This window comes from Argopecten irradians, chromosome 1 (assembly GCF_041381155.1).
Source record: "Argopecten irradians isolate NY chromosome 1, Ai_NY, whole genome shotgun sequence".
Lineage (NCBI taxonomy): Eukaryota > Metazoa > Mollusca > Bivalvia > Pectinida > Pectinidae > Argopecten > Argopecten irradians.
In genome coordinates, this window is record NC_091134.1 from 57,911,613 (window position 1) to 57,934,060 (window position 22,448).

At 37.9% G+C, this 22,448-nt stretch overlaps 1 long non-coding RNA gene across 3 annotated transcripts in view; it reads right to left on the minus strand.

The window, feature by feature from the left end:
* The window catches only part of LOC138335094 (uncharacterized), a 119,567-nt gene that overhangs the window by 92,209 nt on the left and 4,910 nt on the right, over positions 1-22,448 (minus strand). For 2 of the 3 annotated variants that reach the window (XR_011210233.1, XR_011210234.1), the window contains exons 2-3: positions 15,297-15,350; positions 14,557-14,693 (exon numbers count right to left, since the gene is read on the minus strand). The exons of the other annotated variant lie outside the window; for it this stretch is intronic. This is a non-coding gene — a long non-coding RNA (uncharacterized lncRNA). The remainder of the gene's footprint in view (positions 1-14,556; positions 14,694-15,296; positions 15,351-22,448) is intronic. 3 annotated transcript variants of the gene reach the window in all.

A 22,448-nucleotide genomic window follows, 5' to 3' on the forward strand; every position in this document is an offset into this window, starting at 1 on the left:
GTGATTCCATAGTTTCATAAAGCAATCCTTATCAAACCAGATCACAGTGTTTTGTTATACACTTCCTTGATCATTACCGACATTGTCTTGAATCTAGTTGTTTTTCCTGCCTATAATTAACTTATTGAGTGCTACATGTATTACATATTTTGACTTGTGTTACTGGATAATAGTATTATGTTTTCATTTGATAGGAATTGTTCAAGCACAAATGTCTAAAACGATACTGGGATGACTTTAACGCGAATAGCCCATGTTAACATTACATTTAGATTTTTTTAGATTTTTCTACTATGATAGGTTTGGGAGATACACTAATAATAATATTCATTTATAAGGTAATGTTAAATATTAAAATATTTTGTTGATAATTGTACTATACCGCATTTGTTTGGAGATGGCTAATATAGGCTTTGCCTGTTGCCAAATCCATTTGCATATTTTTTGCAATAAAATTTGTTGAAATTGAAATTGAAATTAGCATTACATTGGAAGATGATGTCCGTTAAGAAACCATCGTATACTAAAATTAATATAATACTAAAATTGAGCAGAATGACATTGTTAGCGCTTTTGGAAATTTATGAAAAGGACATCTTAGGAAACATGGATTTCCACAAATGTCGATAAGGAATCGGATCATGAAGTTTAATCTAACAAATTGCAGGTGACCAATTAAATCACAAACTTGATGATGGTAGATTCTTATTTAAAATAAAAATAAGTAAAGCATAGGATAAAAAGATGTTTTTACGGTCTACAGAGTTCATGGGACGTCTCATGTTTGTGGTTGGTGGTTTTCACTTTGACACAATGCAAGAGATATATATAAACATTCACAGATATACGTGTGTTTGTACGAGTGTGTCTGGTGGTTCCTAGTGGCCCTTGGTGGAAGCCTTCTTAACCAGCCTCAATTTGTCACAAAGCTGTATGAATAGATACAACCAAGCTACAATTTCACACCGCTCATTGTCCCCACCATGGCAAGGCTTTCATTAATGCACTACAAACTACTATGTTGACAGGACTAGCTATCTAGCCCCAAAGCCATAGCATCATCCGACCGGCCACCCGGCAGCTGTGTGACAAGAGGACAAACCAGCTTAGGTCGCTTCTAGTCTGCCGTGACCCAAAAAGGGGGTCATGCCCGGACATGGATAAAAGAAAGTTGACAAAAGGTCTTAATAAGGATAAATTAATAATAGACAACTTTAAAATTTATAAAGCTGATGACCCATAATAAAAACACCACAATTGTATAGAGCTGTAGTGACGCTGAATTCCGCTAGAGTTGCCTTTTCAGTGGACCTGTGGAAGGTAGGCTGACCCTTGTCAGGTCAACAGAGAGAACTAATATAATGTCATTTGATATCTTAACACCTTTCTTCTACGAGGAAAATTAACTTGTCCCTCCGAGAAAGACATCTTCGCTCTGAAGATATGTTTTAAATCTCCGACGGCACATAGTTTGTGTCCTAGACTTGGCTATAGTCAGGATAGGGACGTTAAGTCTGGTCAATCAATCAAACACAGGATTTTTGTTATTTGGTTTTTTAATATTATTACTACTTAGTATAACAAATACAATTTTGAAACATTTGTATAGTCATTTTTCTTGTTATATTCTAAACTTGAAATTTACCTTAGCGTTTGGTGTGCTGAGCATATGCTTGCTTCGAGTTATTTAGACATTTCTTAAATACACTATATAGATATCTAAAACTATTTTCATATCTCGCAGGTGTTCGAATACACCACAGACCAAACTATGGTATCCAGTAATACAAAATGTATAAAAGTAAAGTTACGTCTCGAGTTGTCATATTATATACATAAGTTTTTGTATCGGATGCAACCAGAAAACTTTCTTGAGGCGGTTTTGCGTAGATTTGATTAAGCTTTTCGTAACATAAGCGAGCCAGTTGCCTACGAGACCAAATACCCTTTTCAGCTATTTCGATTTTATACCTCTTTAATGTCCTCTTACTCGTAAAAGAGGAGCGAATGTATGCCAGTATATTCTCTGCTTGGTTGCGTCCGTTCTTTCTGAACACAATACATCCAATTGAAGGAAGTTATTTGTGGGTGAGGTGCCCAAGCGATATCATTGATCGGCCATGCCATTAGACCCCGTAAAACTTCTACTTTAGATAGAAAGGTTATACCAGTTTTTGTCCCGACATAGGGTGAGATATTAGACGAAGACAGGTCCAGCTATCTATATAAGGGGCAAGGATGGCCCATAGGATAAAAAAGAAATCATCACAAGTACATGGTTTTTTTTTCAAATGATACTTGTAACAGTATTAACAAGTTGTACATGAATATATATTTTTAAAATATACAAATGATACTTATGCGATTAAAAAGAATCAATAAGACGAATCCGACTAAAATGAAATATGTTATTTTAAAACGATTCTGCATATTTTGTTTGAATTGTTATCATTACTAATTTGATAGTAACAAACCTTTTAGCCTTAATTTACGTCTATTACATGTCTATGATGTATGTTGGCCCTGCAGGTAGGACGTTAGAATTGTACCTGCTGCCCCTATTGCATGATCGTAAAAGGCGACTAAATTTAGGATCTTATCTTTTCTCTTCTTCCTAACTGACTTTATCTTTCCTAATGCCTCCCTTGGCACCGCCTCACTCTTTGCCTTGAGTTGAGCGTTTACCCCTGTAAGGAAGGATCTGGGTTCTGTCCCCTGGCCGAGACACAACAAAGTCTATAAAAGTGATAGTTTCTGCTCCTGCTTAACGCTCAGCATACATGGAGAGGGACGACTGGTTCGCCCGTTGTCAGTATAATGTGATCGGGTGGGTTTTTTTTTTGTTTTTTTTTGTCTTCGGTGGCATGCTTCAGTGATATAGCACTATAAAAAGGGCAACAGTTCCACTAAACAGGAAGACACTACATGAATATACCACAGTCTCCTAAAACACGCACCTCGCACAACATTCACGCAACTCACAGCATACATGGGAGACCGTCCTTACATGACCATAGCTGTTGATAGGACGGTAATTAGTCAAACAAACAAACAAACAAACCAACAATTTTGATTGGCGATCAGCATACAAAACTTGTTCATATTATCATGATTGTGTAGACATATTTTACACTACGAAAAAAAACAGCAGAAGAAATATTAGTTTACGAACAGTATAGTAAATGTTTTCTTTCGATATTCAAATGTTTTTGTCAATTTTTATGAGGGATGTTGGAGAAGGTAAAATCGATTATTACTGCAGAACGTCTTGTATCATTAGTTGGTGAAATCATAACATTTTTATTCATCCGAATATTCGAAATATAAGTATAGCGAATGAATAAACGCTCAATTCCAATGTCCCTCATATTGTATTTTTATTGCGCTTATTCTCATGTAAGATAAGCTGTTTATGTAGCAATATTTTTTTAAAAGTTGTTGTAGTCGAATTATTATTAGTATTATTACAGTTTGTTTCTTTCTGTTTGAAACGGTTATGTAGTAGCCGCACACAACAAAGCATGTTCTGTATCAGAAACGGATCTATCCAACCGCGACCGACCATCTTAGTGTCTTGTGATGAGAATAGCCTCATTTTTTGCGTCAGAATTCTATATTACCGAAATTGTACATTTGTATGTGTATAATAGGAATCGTTGTGTCATAGTCAAAAGTCTGCGCGATAGGATAACTGTACATATACAGCAAAAATGATGTTCACACTTATGTTCATTCTAGTTTCACTTTGGAATGGAGCAGGTAAATAATAATGTGCTTTGATCTTGACCTCATATATTTCTGTTACAACAATGGCAATTTCTATTTCATCGCATTGTTTGATATGATGTCATAGAAAAAGTGTTGACAGAATTTTAGTGTATTAATCGCTAATGTTTACGTTTGCTTTATTCTATAGGCACACAAGTCACTTTGAAGAAATGAGTTTGTATATTTTATTTGTCATTGTGCATGGAATTTTACTTTTTAGATAATATTTCTTCTTTTCTATAAGATGGGCGACCTGAGATTACCGATGGAAGTTTAGATCGATTGCTATGGGTGTTTACCTTTAGTTAGAGTTATGTTGTCATATAAACATTCATGTTGGCTGTTATGTCAGACAACCTTTTATGTCCTGATGCTGTCAGCGTGTGGTGTCAGCTAATCGTTTATGTTCAACCATCACTAAGTGAGAAGATCGTTTATGTCATGTTGCTAGTTTGAAGATCATATGACCATTTGGGCTTTGGGCCTTCAAGCTTCAACTCTTCAAGTACTAAACGGCTTGATATTTTAGAAATCGTGGTTCATAATATGTATTTGTATGTTATTTTTACAAAATCATTTTGCCCGTTGCATACTTTATGACATAATTTACAAATGCGAATAACACGAATTTGGTATGTTTTATGAAGGGTTATATTAACGTATCGATGATGCTAAGCTAGGACAAAATTGAATATGACGATCCGTCGCATGCAAGTAAAATACACGAAGTTTGTGATCGTGTAAAACTCGACTTTATATCATAAACTTATCGAAGTGTCAGGGCAATCCATCAGGTCACTACGTACTGACATGTGCCAAACTGTTTGCCCAATTCCAAAAGACTGTTGCTATTCAATAGTTTGTTGTCTTTAGCTATTTTCTTTTTCATAATTGGCAGCAGCTGCGGACATCAAATTCTCCACACTTCCACAAGATTACAACTACATCAGTTTGGCCGAATATGGGTATGAATATACACCGGTAGATAACTGCCTGGCGTACATTACATTTCAAGTGAAAGCTTGCCATGACGTTCATGTTGGACTGTTTGAAGCAGGTAAAGAACTTTACACCTATCAAATTGCTTTCGGAGGCTGGATGAATACCCAGTCGAGAATTATCAATTCTCAAAATGCGTATGTTGATCACCTCGAGGACAATCTGGTGGACTGCGACGTGTACAGAAGCTTCTGGGTATCTTGGCGGAACAATAATATATCTATAGGCCTTGGAACATCATACATGGAGTCCACAATATTATCACTAATTGATGCGTATCCATACCAGATACGGCATGTCAGCATAATGACCGGATTTGGCGCATACGGTGAATGGAAGATACCAGATCAAAGTAAGGAGCTCTTTATTCTGCTAATGAAAATATCTACATTTAATATATAATGTTCATTATGTGAATAAATTCGTTTTCATTAATAGTCAATGCAATGTACTTAATTTGTGAAGTAGCACTATCTTTTTGACACAGCATCACTTTAAAACTTTGTTCACACTGGGATAATTAACACATTATACTGTTACCAACAGTTAGTGGTCAATCTACATGGAGATCATCTAAATGATTTCTACATTATCGAATATAAATCAAATGTTTATTTATACGACCAAAACGTCTGAATATGCATAATGATGTCCTTAGATTAAGTTTCGACACCAATACCTAGATGAACCTGTGTATTTCGTTTTTTGCTTCGTGGCGCAATGTTAGTCAACCACTGTTTAGTTATAGGAAGGTACCGAAAAATATAAGACAACCCAGATTATTGGAACATTGTTTTAATTGTTCAGAAGGTGACAATAAGTAAATGAACTGGAAGCTATGGGAAGTTTATAACTTTTGCGACTCTACGAATAATGAAACTCGTTTATATTAACATTTTAAAAATTACTGAAAAATAAAGGTCGTTTCGGTTTAGGAATGCACCTTATAACACTCCGTATGCTTTATCGCCTTTCTATTGACTTTGGCATAATATTTCGTTGTCGTGTTAATCTTAAATTCTTCATTTTTCTGTAATCCGGCGGTGCCATGATAACACTTAGCTTACTTCTGATATATACGCATGTGCTCGATTTAATGAAAATGTCTTTTTTCTTTTTGTTGCACAAACTCATGCTCTTATTTTAAATAATATGTTATTTGAAACTCTAGATACGTACATTAACATTAATTCAGTATTATATCTGTTTTAGGGCCTCCGATGCACTGTGACGGAAACATCTGGCTTGTGAAGCCGGGACATCAGAACATCAACATGACAACCAACATCACGTGGTCGGTGACTACTGCTAACGTCGGACTGTGCGCACTGGCATGTAACGAAAGTCAGTCATGCATATCCTTTGTGTATAACAACATAAGGCATAAGTGCCAAGGTCATGGGTTAAATTTCAATAAAATCATCGAAGGTCAAGGGCATGCACAAAGTGGAAGCATCTATTTTAGCAAGCCGTAGTGTCTGTGCTTCCGTCACTTTGGATAGCCCTTCTGGACGATAATATACCCAGTCCGGACACGACATACTCAGAACGGACATGACATACCCAGTCCGGACATGACATTTCAAGTCCGGGCATGACATACCCAGTCTGGACATTACATACCTAGTCCAGACACGACATACCAAATCCGGACATGACATACACATTCCGGACATGACATACCCAGTCCGGACGTGACATACCCAGTTCGGACGTAACATACCCAGTCCGACCATGACAAACCTAGTCCGGACATGACATACCCAGTCCGGACGTGATATACCAGAACGGACATGACATATCCAGTCCAGACGTGACATATCCAGTCCGGACGTGACATACCAAGTCCGGACGTGACATACGCAGCCCGAACATGACATGTTCAGTCCGGACGTGACACAGTTTGGACGTGACATACCCAGTCCGGAAGTGAAATATCCATTCTGGACGTGACATACCCAGTCCGGACGTGACATACCCAGTCCGGACGTGACATATCCAGTCCGGACGTGACATACCAAGTCTGGACATGACATACCCAGTCCGGACGTGACATACCAAGTCTGGACATGACAAACCCAGGCCGAACGTGACATACCCAGTCCGGACGTTACATACCCAGTCCGGACATGACATACCCAGTCCGAACATGACATACCCATTCCGGACGTGATATACCCAGAACGGACATGACATATCCAGTCCCGACGTGACATATCTAGTCCGGACGTGACATACTCAGCCCGGACATGACATACCCAGTCCAGACATGACATGTCCAGTCCGGACATGACATTCCAAGTCCGGGCATGATATACCCAGTCCGGACATGACATACCCAGTCCGGGCATGACATACCCAGACTGGACATTACATACCTAGTCCAGACACGACATACCAAATCCGGACATGACATACACATTCCGGACATGACATACCCAGTCCGGACGTGACATACCTAGTTCGGACGTAACATACCCAGCCGACCATGACAAACCTAGTCCGGACATGACATACCCAGTCCGGACGTGACATACCCAGTCCGGACGTGATATACCAGAACGGACATGACATATCAAGTCCGGACGTGACATATACAGTCCGGACGTGACATATCCAGTCCGGACGTGACATATTCAGTCCGGACGTGACATACAAAGTACGGACGTGACATACGCAGCCCGAACATGACATGTCCAGTCCGGACGTGACACAGTTTGGACGTGACATACCCAGTCCGGACGTGACATATCCATTCTGGACGTGATATACCCAGTCCGGACGTGACATACCCAGTCCGGACGTGATATACCCAGAACGGACATGACATATCCAGTCCCGACGTGACATATCTAGTCCGGACGTGACATACCAAGTCCGGACGTGACATATCCATTCTGGACGTGATATACCCAGTCCGGACATGACATACCCAGTCCGGACATGACATACCCAGTTCGGACGTAACATACCCAGTCCGACCATGACAAACCTAGTCCGGACATGACATACCCAGTCCGGACGTGATATACCAGAACGGACATGACATATCCAGTCCGGACGTGACATATCCAGTCCGGACGTGACATATCCAGTCCGGACGTGACATACCAAGTCCGGACGTGACATACGCAGCCCGAACATGGAATGTCCAGTCCGGACGTGACACAGTTTGGACATGACATACCCAGTCCGGACGTGACATATCTAGTCCGGACGTGACATACTCAGCCCGGACATGACATACCCAGTCCAGACATGACATACCCAGTCCGGGCATGACATACCCAGACTGGACATTACATACCTAGTCCAGACACGACATACCAAATCCGGACATGACATACACATTCCGGACATGACATACCCAGTCCGGACGTGACATACCTAGTTCGGACGTAACATACCCAGCCGACCATGACAAACCTAGTCCGGACATGACATACCCAGTCCGGACGTGACATACCCAGTCCGGACGTGATATACCAGAACGGACATGACATATCAAGTCCGGACGTGACATATACAGTCCGGAGGTGACATGTCCAGTCCGGACGTGACATATCCAGTCCGGACGTGACATACCAAGTACGGACGTGGCATACGCAGCCCGAACATGACATGTCCAGTCCGGACGTGACACAGTTTGGACGTGACATACCCAGTCCGGACGTGACATATCCATTCTGGACGTGATATACCCAGTCCGGACGTGACATACCCAGTCCGGACGTGATATACCCAGAACGGACATGACATATCCAGTCCCGACGTGACATATCTAGTCCGGACGTGACATACCCAATCCGGACATGATATACCCAGAACGGACATGACATATCCAGTCCCGACGTGACATATCTAGTCCGAACGTGACATACCAAGTCCGGACGTGACATACCAAGTCCGGACGTGACATATCCATTCTGGACGTGATATACCCAGTCCGGACATGACATACCCAGTCCGGACATGACATACCCAGTTCGGACGTAACATACCCAGTCCGACCATGACATACCAAGTCCGGACGTGACATATCCATTCTGGACGTGATATACCCAGTCCGAACATGACATACCCAGTCCGGACATGACATACCCAGTTCGGACGTAACATACCCAGTCCGACCATGACAAACCTAGTCCGGACATGACATACCCAGTCCGGACGTGATATACCAGAACGGACATGACATATCCAGTCCGGACGTGACATATCCAGTCCGGACGTGACATACCAAGTCCGGACGTGACATAAGCAGCCCGAACATGGAATGTCCAGTCCGGACGTGACACAGTTTGGACATGACATACCCAGTCCGGACGTGACATATCCATTCTGGACGTGACATACCCAGTCCGGACGTGACATACCCAGTCCGGACGTGACATATCCAGTCCGGACGTGACATACCAAGTCTGGACATGACATACCCAGTCCGGACGTGACATACCAAGTCTGGACATGACAAACCCAGACCGAACGTGACATACCTAGTCCGGACGTTACATACCTAGTCCGGACATGACATACCCAGTCCGAACATGACATACCCATTCCGGACGTGATATACCCAGAACGGACATGACATATCCAGTCCCGACGTGACATATCTAGTCCGGACGTGACATACCAAGTCCGGACGTGACATACTCAGCCCGGACATGACATACCCAGTCCAGACATGACATGTCCAGTCCGGACATGACATTCCAAGTCCGGGCATGACATATCCAGTCCGGACATGACATATCCAGTCCGGCCATGACATACCCAGACTGGACATTACATACCTAGTCCAGACACGACAAACCAAATCCGGACATGACATACACATTCCGACCATGACAAACCTAGTCCGGACATGACATACCTAGTCCGGACATGACATACCCAGTCCGGACGTGACATACCCAGTCCGGACGTGATATACCAGAACGGACATGACATATCCAGTCCGGACGTGACATATACAGTCCGGACGTGACATATCCAGTCCGGACGTGACATACCAAGTACGGACGTGACATACGCAGCCCGAACATGACATGTCCAGTCCGGACGTGACACAGTTTGGACGTGACATACCCAGTCCGGACGTGACATATCCATTCTGGACGTGATATACCCAGTCCGGACGTGACATACCCAGTCCGGACGTGACATACCCATTCCGGACATGACATACCCATTCCGGACGTGATATACCCAGAACGGACATGACATATCCAGTCCCGACGTGACATATCTAGTCTGGACGTGACATACCAAGTCCGGACGTGACATACCAAGTCCGGACGTGACATACTCAGCCCGAACGTGACATACCCAGTCCAGACATGACATGTCCAGTCCGGACGTTACATACCCAGTCCGGACGTGACATATCCATTTCGGACGTGACATACCTAGTCCGGACGTGACAAACCCAGTCCGGACGTGACATATCCAGTCCGTACATGACATACACAGACCGGACATGACATACCCAGTCCGGACGTGACATATCCACTCCAGACGTGACAAACCCAGTCCGGACGTGACATATCCAGTCCGTACATGACATACACAGACCGGACATGACATACCCAGTTCAAACATGACATACCCAGTCCGGACGTGACATACCCAGTCCGGACATGACATCCCAGTCCGTACATGACATACCTAGTCCGGACGTGACATACCAAGTCCGGACATGACATTCAAAGTCCGGACATGCCATACCCAGTCTGGACATGACATACCAAGTCCGGACATGACATACCCAGTCCGGACATGTCTTGTGTGGTGTTTATTTCAATTTTTAGCTTATGGACATTTCGTGTGCGTCTAGTGTTACAATTCCGTTTTTGCATATTATAGAGTTAGCTCCCTTGCGATAAGGTATCCATTGTGATGTCATTATTTTGTGGTCACTATTCACGTCGTTTTTTCCTAAAATTATTATGTTACGTTCACAAACACATGACGTCACATGTGGACAATCTTGTCTTCTAAGATGAAATGCCTCATCCTAACTTTTTTTTTTCATTAAGAAGTAATTAAACCTTCTTTTAAAACTATTTTGACCATATTTAAGTATTTTTTATATTTCGTCTAGCTGATATTCCCCATCAAAGTAAACCCAGAAAAAAGAGGGAGACAAACTTCAGACTCCAGTTTTCACACATTTCCTTATTAACTGCCAAATTTATGTCGTTGCCATACATTATATCTAAAATGACTTTCACATCCCAATGATTAACCCAATTACGGGCTTTATGTAGTTTTCGTCCCATGAAGGAATACGTCACTCGTTCGATACGCATCACTTATGCTTTGGTCACATCGCCTTCAAATTAGGCTTAGGATGTACTCCCGGAATGGTTTTTACTCATTTTGTTCTTGATCCCGGCCGGACACCAGACATGGCCGGCCGGTGGCCGAGGCCTTCAAGCATAATCGGGGAGGTGCCCGAAAAGTTTTTACTCGAAGTTAAAATCTTTCCGGTGTCCCGTAGATTTTCATAACTGTCAACATATCCTTCACACATCGTTTAGTATCGTCCGATATCCGGTCGGGAATCGAGCGGCAATCACACCACCCGACATTCGGCCGGGCCTGTTACAACTATCGTTAGTTGTCCGTAAGATGCTCGGGCGATACTCGTACGATGTCCGATGAATAGGTCGGTTATCGCCCGGACATCATATGATAATCGGCCGATTAGCATTATACGTTCGATTGATATTCACTGCCTCATCGGTCCCAAAAATTCCCTTTCGAAACAGACGCCATACGTTTATCAGACGGCCTCCTTTTATGTAAATGATATGTTACACATTTTTGACCGGTGTTGTCCGATATCGAAAAAATGGCAAAATCACTGGTGTACTCCCGATTACCGGATACCAGTCGATCATTGTGACCAAAGCATAAGTAGATACTGTTGTGTCTTACTTGATTACACCTGGTTGTATGGTTTGTTTTAGATCCCACCTCTACATGAACTTAGGACGTACAACTATTACCGTTTTATTTTGTCTTAATGAGAACACCGCCGACTTTCATTAAAATCTAATAAAAGTGAGTTATTCATGAAATTAAAATTATTAATGATCTCTTAGGCTGCAAAATGTAATGATGCCTTCATCTTGATAATAAATTTGACCAATATGCAACATATTCAAGGAGCAACAGGATAGCACCATGTGGTCCTGATTCGTTGTTTACATATATGTGTTTCTGAGCTACGTTTTCAGTAATTTCGAAGCAGATGAACGTATCCTATTTTATTACATGTCTGAAGATACACAATCGATTATTTACTTGTTTATTTCCATGTTCTATGTAGATCGAACATACAACAGAACATGACATCTGAATTATTATTGTTTGTTGAGATGTTAAATGTCTGTAATTTCTTAAATATTGATAATTTATGTATGTAGTGTTATTTTCCTTTATATTTATCGATGTAGAAATAAAAACATTCGTAATTTTGTTATTCTTTCACGTTTTTACAAGTTGTTATAATAATAAATTACATCCCTACACGATAGTCAAAAAAAGATACATTTTCTTCGAAGTTTTAATCACTACCAAAATGACAGTATTATATGAAAAGGACATGCACAAACTCCAATTTTGTTACAATTATCCCATTACTATATATTTTTTGCCAATCTTTATGATCTTTTTTTTTTGCATGTGCCATTCAGGATTTATAAACGCCATTGTACAGTCACTCTTAATACTTTATAAACCCCGGCCATATCTGTCATTTTACTTAACAAGAGACCGTTGATATAGTTTCAGTATATTCCGTCTTGTGAAGAAAAAGACTCGTTTATTTCACATCATTATAAGTCGATAACCCCAGAAGCACATTCGAGATTCGATTGATGTTGTCATACCTGTTTGTCTCTTTTTGTTCCCCATTGCATGTTGTTCTCATTCACAATATAAACATATATATGTAAACCCCTGATGCACATCAATTATTTCATTGCTTTTATCTCGTATATCTTAATTGAAATAAAAGTGACAGCCTTTCATAAAAATTTGTTCAAAGATTGTAAAAATGAAAAAATTACCTTTCAGTGAAAAGGGAACAAGATGTAACGATACTATCATCTAAAAGATGAAGTACACCACATCTAAGGAATAACCAGACGCTAATTGATAGTATTTCAATCATCGAGTTGTTAATATCTTGTTGTAATGAAGCGTGTTAATTATAAAACGGTGGACAGAAAGTGAATTCAATTGACAATACCTTTTAATTGCAAGAAAACAAATGTTTTACCCTTCATTGATATATTTAAACGTGTTTATTGTTGAAAAATACAAACAACAAATGACTAGGCACAAGTTATTACAACTCTTTAACACCTTCCCAATATCTATAAATATTTGTTTACACTTATATACCATTATCAAAAACCAAAGTATAGACCAACTTTCATGATCTAAACAAAGTACTTATAAAAAAACTTTCACTTAATTTTATTAAAATAAATTGCAAACATTAAACCCCTTTATTAAAATACAATATATAGTTTTATCATTTTATAACAATAATGGACAACGTTCATAGCAAACAGTTGAATATTGACGAAAAATCTATTTACGAAAAAGATGTTTTATCGTTATTATTATATTTCGTTTATTTGAAAAGAACGTAATCCCGAAATATGCGCCATTTTATTTGAATGATGATACACTTATTAAAGCAATATCCTGTAATGCATGTGTATTAGCTAATCTCAAATCGTAAAGAACCGCCTATTACTGTTCTTAGAATAGCTTAACTGAACAATATCATTAGGCAACAATACTTATATGAAATATACCAAGCAACCACATTATATTCTATAATGCAAGCTTTGGGTTTTTTCTGTTATATAAACCTTTACATTCCTGATAAAAGTGTAAAATTAAACCAACATTATTAAGAAGTTTCATAGTATATACTACAACGGCAGTACTTATATATAGTTTTGATACGTAGCATTAAAATTGATCTGTTTAAAACAAAAGTCGTACTAAGAGACTGACTGATTCATCACAAAGAACTGATATACTATCAAATTTCACATCATTAGCACAGTTGCATTGCACATATTATAATAGAGAAAGTTTTTAAAACAATCAAACAGTTTTTAAAAAGTTTAGCGAGAGGATATCAAGTTTAATGCTAAGATAAAAAATAAAAGTAAGGAGAAATGTTAATCAACCACTTGATAAAATTCTTTTTATCGCTTTTAAGACTAATATAGAAATATATCTACAAAGAAAAAGCTAAATGTGGATCCATTTATGGCATCTGTCCCAAGACATCAGCTACCAGATTGCACTCACACATCCATCCACTCCGTCATCATTTCCAGAACAACATGTCTGTACGAGTTGGTAATACATCTACTATAACGCTGTCCATAATGTACAGATGTAATCTCTCTTGGCTCAACCTAGATCCTGATCGGTGTACATTAGCCTGGGTGCATTAAGATTTCGATCAGAATTGGGGTGCTGGGCACTTGAGAATATACTGATGACACTAGGGGCCTTTCAGAGCAAGTCCCCAACTCTTACCTCTATCACGACAATAATCTTAAGCATCATCAAAACATCTAGTCGTCACCAACTTTATAAAACAGAAAAGTGTGTTTAGCATACCTTATGCTTGAGAATGCAATCTTAACCTCGCATCAGGACTTACTTATTTTATTTTCAGATAAAAATAAAGAAAACGCATTTTATTTCAAAAGTTGTTTATAAGATTCTTGCGTTGTATGTTACCGGATCTGATGTATTTGTCTAAAGCAGACGACGTGCTTGGACGGGTAGATTTGGCGCCTCTCCTAACCCGACCGCATGGGGTAAGAACTTGGCACATCTTAGCTGGTACCATTGTTTTCTCAGTGAGATGTATCATCCTGTTAAAAGGAATCAGGATTATATCGACAGCCTGTCACAAGGTCTGACAGCTATTGCTACCCCCTCAAAACCAACCTGATATATTCACTACGACAATAAAGTGCGATGGTCTATCTTCCGAACACATTTAACGGTAAAACATGTTATTATCATATGCAAATTTTTTCTTCATTAGCCGACAAGCACTAAAGTTTAATTATGCGTTATCGTACAAGTTTCGTCTTGATTTTTAACTCGCTTGATAAAGATGGTTAAACATAATGCTAATTTCTCCTGTCAGTTCATGCTTGCGATTACCGGTAAAAGGTATTGATAAAACGATTTTTTTCTGTTTTCTATTGCATGCATTTGGCACGTTTATGTATGCTTATCACAAATTAATTTAACAGATTCAACCTGTTTAAAGCACGAATTGTTGTGCAGTTATGTTTTTATAAAATGATGTTCTTAGAATGATTCTTAAATCCGTCAAGTTAATCATACTGATAACAAATAAAATATCAGAAATAATAAATATCAACAATTTCAAGTTGTTCCTTTATTCCTTGTAAGGGAATCAGTTTTCATGTGCGGACAGTTTTACGAAATTGACCTTTACTCACCAAGCATGACCTTAGATGGCATTGGCTGTTAGTAAGCAATAGAGCTGAATCAAACTGAAACATATTAAGGGAATTATTGTAATGAAGAAACAGATAAAATTTCCTGTAATTGTTAGTTATATACCGAAATCTACAATGGATCGTGACTTGCGGCGTTATTGCAAATTAAGATTTCTCTCTAGACGTTTGAATAATCTTTCTATTCCCAACAACGGCAATGTCGTGGGTTCTATTTAAATCCGGAACCGAAACTTAATTATGGGAACCAAAATCTCGCTACTTTATAATCATTACGAATGTACGAGGAAATAACATGGCAAAAGACTGCCTCAGTTATGTTTAACAAAATAATACTGGGGTACAGGAGTGATTTATTTAACTCCAGTAGGCAGGAATACTGGGAATACAAATGGCATTATCCATTCTATTTTAGGCTGATCTCTGAATGTAATGGGGATTTAGGGCACAAGTTATATCTTGTACTTAAAGGGATTTCTTTCTTCAAAATACAAACACTTTTTGTATTTCTCTAACAACGCAATCACCTTCGTTATCCTAAAAAATTCCAAAATGATCTTCCGGAATTGAAGAACCCAAAGCTGAAGTTTTTTATGAGCAAAGTGTATCTATATGAATACAATGGGGAGATTCAATCATCTTTTATTTTATTCATTTTGAGTATATCATGTACAAAAAGACATCAAAATAAACTACCATTAACAATTGTAGTAGAGTTTCAAATGCGTATTCACACTTTCTTATAAGTATCCGAAATAGCACACATGTTAGAAATTCCAACATAATAGTATACTAATAATGCAAACTCAGAATCGATTATACCAGGTCAGATTAAAGTAAAATATGAACTTGTTCGGATTTTCTGAAAATAATGATAATATGGAACCATACATTTCGGAAGATTAAGCTGCTTAATTCATCGTCGACATTCATCATACAACTCTATGTCAAATCTAGGTCATCACAATTGCAAATGAAAAACGCAAGTGAACAACATCTACATTATCTCCCCGTATAAGATCCTTATTGTCGGATGGTTGCTTTAAACCAGACCATCACAGATTCTACGAAATTAAATGGTGATGTGTATCGGGAAAAGTTTTGGTTTTTAACTTATTCTATGATAGGACGTGAAAGTATAACGGTTGACTGATTTCATGGTGTTTTCCTAGAATAAGCACCACTTCTAACCTCCAGTTCAATTGCCTCACTTTGTGAGGTTTTGAATTTTTTCAATGGCATCTTGGAGGCTTTTCCACCTTATGCAACAATTTTAGCGATTTCGAATATACATTCACATTCACACCGTTTCACACACAAACACTCATAGCTGTAAAGAAGAAGGGAAATGATGTTCTTAATTTAGCTCCTAATGAATTCGTGATATTCCAGTACAATATCCGTTATAACCTATTTATAAACACGTTATTGACCAACTATTTCTTCCTGAGCCATTTTAAACGACACCTGTTGATTATTGAAAAGGTTTGGGTTTGGATTTATTTTCACTTTCTTTAAACAACTGGATTTACTTAAGGTCGTGTCAATATTAGGAGGTAGAAATAAGAGCATTGAGAATAAAATCACAAATCACCGAAACTACACCATGTCGTTATGGAACTCATTACCCCGAGGTGGGGCTGGATTTATTATACAGAAACATCTCAAAAACTTGGACCCTTATTCAAAAGCGAAATGACCCTACTTTATCTTTTTTGGCATTTATTTCACTTTTTGTTTCGTTGTTAAAGTAACCTGCTCTATTATAGAATTGCGTACAAAATATATTAGAAATAAGCCTTTATGATTACATATTATATTTCGATCGCTTACACTCCTACTAACCTGGCTTTCAATTAATTATTGCAGATTGACTATTAATTTATTATGTTAAATTTCTTAATAATCAAAAGTACATTCTATATTTCTTCAGTATATCAATTTATAAGCTAACGTTTTGGTATCTTTAAATAGGAAGGTTAATACCTTGCTGAATCTGTTTAATAATACAGAAATAAGATTTTGAAAGGATGTTTAATTTGAAAACACAGATTTTCTATAATTCAAAAATTTAATCAAAATTAGCATATTAAGACTATAATGCGTATCAATCTCTGTAGAATAAAATTGCCTTTCAGCACAAAACTGTGACGATAATATATTGTAAACATGTTTAATATTTACCATTGATACGCCTATTAAATGATAAATGTTTGGTACAAATAAAGAGTATACACCATTTTTTTTAAATAATTGCGTAATTGATTTGTAAAACTACTCATCCATATCCTTTGATATAATAGCATCACTGGAATGTATCACATTTATAGTTTTGATGACAAACTGTAACATTAGATATTGTATTACGGGTGTTTTAGATATATGATAACTATTGACTTGATTGTATAACAAAAGAAATTTCTATAGAATTCTAAATAGTGGTTTATCAAATATCTACTTTATCATCATACAAGGGGAGGTCTCTATTGGAGGGAGGTTCAATAGAAACAAGATACAATGTATGTCATATTGAAGAGTCTTCAATAACGATGTTGTGGAATAGCGACCTCGGGCAATCAGTTATAGAACACTTTAAAATGGAACATGTGCGCAGCTTCCGGTTTATAACACATCTTGTTGAATAAAAACATCTCAAACAAACCTTATAACCGTGACAGCTGTACCATTCAAAGCGTCCCATTGAATCAGATTCAATAATGAGAGGTCATGCCCATCTTCACGCTTTATAAAAGAACAAATTAGAATTGTGATTTGCTATAATTACGTTGGATTCGTTTTCCAGACCGTAACATTGATGTAACTATTAGATATTTGAGAATGATTTGTGGGATTTAGCGAATGATCATAATACCTATTTCCGTGTCACTTAGTGGTAAACTTATGTCTTTAGATTATATGTGTCAATGCCACACTTCAAAGTTATCTCGAGGAAATTTAAGATATAACATAAAAGTTTATTTTATTTTAATTCAGTTAAAAACTCGTGTCTTTTGCCATCTATATTTTGTTGATTTCTGTTATGTGTATGACTGTCTATATTTGAAAAACAACATTGTCGTTAAAATTTCAGCTTAAAACTTCAATTGACATTCATTTCAACACGTATTAGAAATAGATTATCAGTTTCATCCCGAATAGGCTTTGATCAGCTAAAATGCTTTGTACCTGAGTTTTATTGTAAAAGAAAGTCTAATGTGGATTGATAACAACTTAACTCCAATATCAAGACTTAATCCACTAGTATGTAACACTTGCGCGAACTTTCTCATCAAGTTCCTAATGTTTGATATCAACATTACGTTTGAAATTCTTCAGACACACGTGCATTCTGCAAACATCCATATCGTCGGACGTGTGTCGCTATCACGGAACGTTAGTACCAGTTGGCAAATACATCTTTTAAAAACATCCTATATTCCTGGATACCTCACTACCTGTCTCGGTACAGCGGCTACACGGTAACACTCATTTAAAAATGCAATATTTCAATTTTTTTACAAAACCTTTCTGGATTTAATGCAAGATCCTATCTTTTTATCGCCCTGGTGCATTTCGTAGTTTCCATTTAGTACATTAATGGTGGTTTTGTACATCCTATTTTAGTTAAAATACAACCTGAAATGGCCTGAAGATCTGGCTACGATTGTTCATATCGCCTACTCAACATCTGATGATACTTTTTAAAATCACAAAATAGTTTTTCGTATCTGCACTTATCCAATATCTGACATAACGTCATATCTTTCATTTTACAGATGATTTTAGCGTGATAACACACTGTGCCATGAGTTTAGACTTGCTTTTGAAGATATCAATTTTAACATATATTTTTTCTCACTGTGGATATTCTTTTATTTCAATTCAAAGATACTGAAACTTCAAAATCCGACATATAATTCTGATTAATCTTAATGATATTCGAAAGCACTTTGATGTCTGTTCCATTCTATATCACGTCAATTACTTGCTGAAATGGTTATTAATTTTTACCTGTAGATACAAATCGGTAATAAAAAGATAGAATTTGTTTTCTTTTCTAACCAAAGAATTTGGTGATTTATCTAATTTGCTGAAATATATAATCATAGCGTCAACAGTTTGCCAAATGTTTGCAAACTGTACATATGCTACCAATGAAACGGACACTGAATGCTTTTGTGAACTTGAAGCTTCTAAATGACGTTATAGATACATAGACATTATAAGCATATATAGTGTTGGAATACAATTAAACTAATTTAATCTCTACTGTCTCTTGTCTCTTTTATTAGCTTTTTGGACTTATGACTTTTATGAGTACAATCAGTGGCCGATAACCATACTGGTCAATGCACTATATGCTCGTAAAGGCAACCTTAAACTACTGTAGTTGTTGCAACCAGGATGATGTCATACACAACAGTTCTTTAGAGTAACGGCTTTCGTATATCGATGAAAATAATGTTCCTAATGATATAAGAAACTACAAAAATTAATGTAAAATAATATGCAAAGCAAAGGTAGACATTTGATGTACTTATCATATCTAGGCACATCTAACATTAATAAGTAAGCTACACTCATGACACGCCAATTCCTTGGAGACCAGTGTGAATTAGATTCGCTGAACATCCAAGTCGTTTTAACGTCCAATTAAGGAGAAAACATCTAAATATATGACTGATGAAGGAATGTAGTTTTAGTTTATATATTAAATATTTATCATGGCTGTCCTTGTCTGTTTGTTTACCCATATTATGTTTTTTTCCAATTATCTCTATTTGTCATCTGGTTCCGACGGGAATACGCATCTTGTTGGCCTTAACACCCCGAGGATCACCCAGCTGATACAATACACAACGGAAAATGTGTCAAACCAACATCGGAATTTCATTACAAGAAAACCATCTAACACTTGACATCAATCAATCATCAGCATGGTTAAAGAAACGTTTTAAGCTGTTAGAATCAGGAAAGAGGCAGCAATGGAGTTCTGGGTGATAACAAAACTTCCTATCACAAACAGGCTGACCCAAACACAAACGCCTCCGTCATGGAAACAAGAGACGAAAGTAGGCTCATCAATTTGGATTCAATGCACTCGCTCGGGTTGTATTCTAGTATCATCTCCACCGGCATTAGCTCGCCTTCCAAACTGTTAATGGATTTGACACAAGTTGCAATCTTTTGCTGAGTAGCATTTACTTCCTGGGGGCAAACTTCCAGTCTGCATTGAGATGTTGACAAAGCAATAGAACCCCCGGTACGGGTGACACGAGGTGATTGAATTCGTGATTTCTTGTTTTCATTCGCACAGCTTGCGTCTTCAGGGTTTCTTAAGGCCGGATTATGGAGGAAGTGAGGACGTAGAGGCAATTTTCGGCAATGATTTTACGTTTTACAAACATTTTCCATCATGTGAATCCATTGTGTGATATGACCGGACAGTTCAAAAAGCAAATAGTTAGCCGAATGAATTCAACCTTGTCACATCCATTGTTAACACATCATATTAAAACGCATTTCATTCACATGTTACTCATTTCTTGTTATAATGGTGTTTGTGCCAACTAATAGTTTGAGTTAGATGTCGCACTCATCAAACAATAGTAATCCTTCAGTAAAGCCACAGTAAACCCTGTCTTCTAAGTCAGTACTCCCAATACCCTATCTACAGACTGAACTTCAAATACATTTTCTGATTGACTTACATTTTTGCATTCGTTCCGAATGTATCTACTTGTTTACTTGACTTCTTATATATCGTATCCCGTATACTGACGATAGTTCTACACTTTTTTATTTGAGGTTTTTGCTTTCGTAAGCGGTACATTTTGTCTTTTTCTCAAGAGTTTTGTTGGGCTTACAATATATATTGTTTTGAATGAACATATTATGTAGATTATTCTTGATTATGTTGATGTTAACCACATATTAATAATATTATTATCAAGAGCTCTTATACAAAGTAATTATCAAATTGTTGTTTCCGTCAAACCTAAACACAGTTTTTCATTATATATTGAATTGACCCGATCTATCTTCCATATAGAAAGAATGTCCAATGACATATTGACTAAATGGCTATATTTCCATACCTGTCCTAACTTAGCACAAGTCAACACTAACACAAGGATGTTTGAGGATAATATCTTCAGGAGAGTGACTTAGTACAGTCTTACTGAACCAAATAATCCTTAGGTGTTTCATTTTTGTACATTTTCTGCATTTCATTCGACGGGGTATAATGATAGCATCTAGTACCGCAGTAGAGCTTTATCTGCTCCAGGCAGACGACGTGAGAACAATCTGGGACAAGGATGATTTCAACATTAAAAAACTCACCCAGGCATACGATTACAAAAGCAGTAGACCATTCAATATTGCTATCTGAAATGTTTACTTCTATCATCGTAATAAAAATTGTATGGGACGACAATAGGATCCTTCCAGCACTTATTACTAGTGATATACGTATCAGGCATCCAATGTGGTATGTATATGTACCACACGGCGAGGGAGATGTCGTACACGTCAGCTTACTGCAGTGTCCACATATTGTGTTAGCAGGTTTCATGTTATAGTTGGGCTGTTCTTATTATACACAAGATATAAGCACAGTTTTAACTGTCTAAATGTATCAGACAGAAACGTAAATAGCTTCGGTCTTAAAGTTTAATTCATTTTTGTTTGAAAAACCCGGTGAGGTATTTTTTCAAGTTTGTCCTGTGTCCTGGAGGTTGAGTCTTGCTATGGTACTCACATGTTTAACGCTGATATAGAAGTACTCTGATCATTCACGGTGTCGAAATATGATGAGCTTTCAAATAAGTTCACATCTGACTCGAGACATCGGTACAACAGGTAGATGCAAAGGAATTCGCTGACTCGTTAAATCATGTTATTGAGATGGGTAGAGTGGGGAAAAGTAGAATAGTTGCAAGGGTGACAAAAGACCGAATAAAGAAGGAGCAGGTCAGAGGCAAGAATAAAGAGAGCGTGATACAACGGAGAGAGAGGGGAAGATAAAACAGTGAATAAAGGAGAGAAAGAGAGAGGCGACAGAAGACAGGAAAAAGGGAATAGTAGAAAGGTAAAGGTGGTGAATTTTCAGAAGCGCGAGAGAGGAAAGTG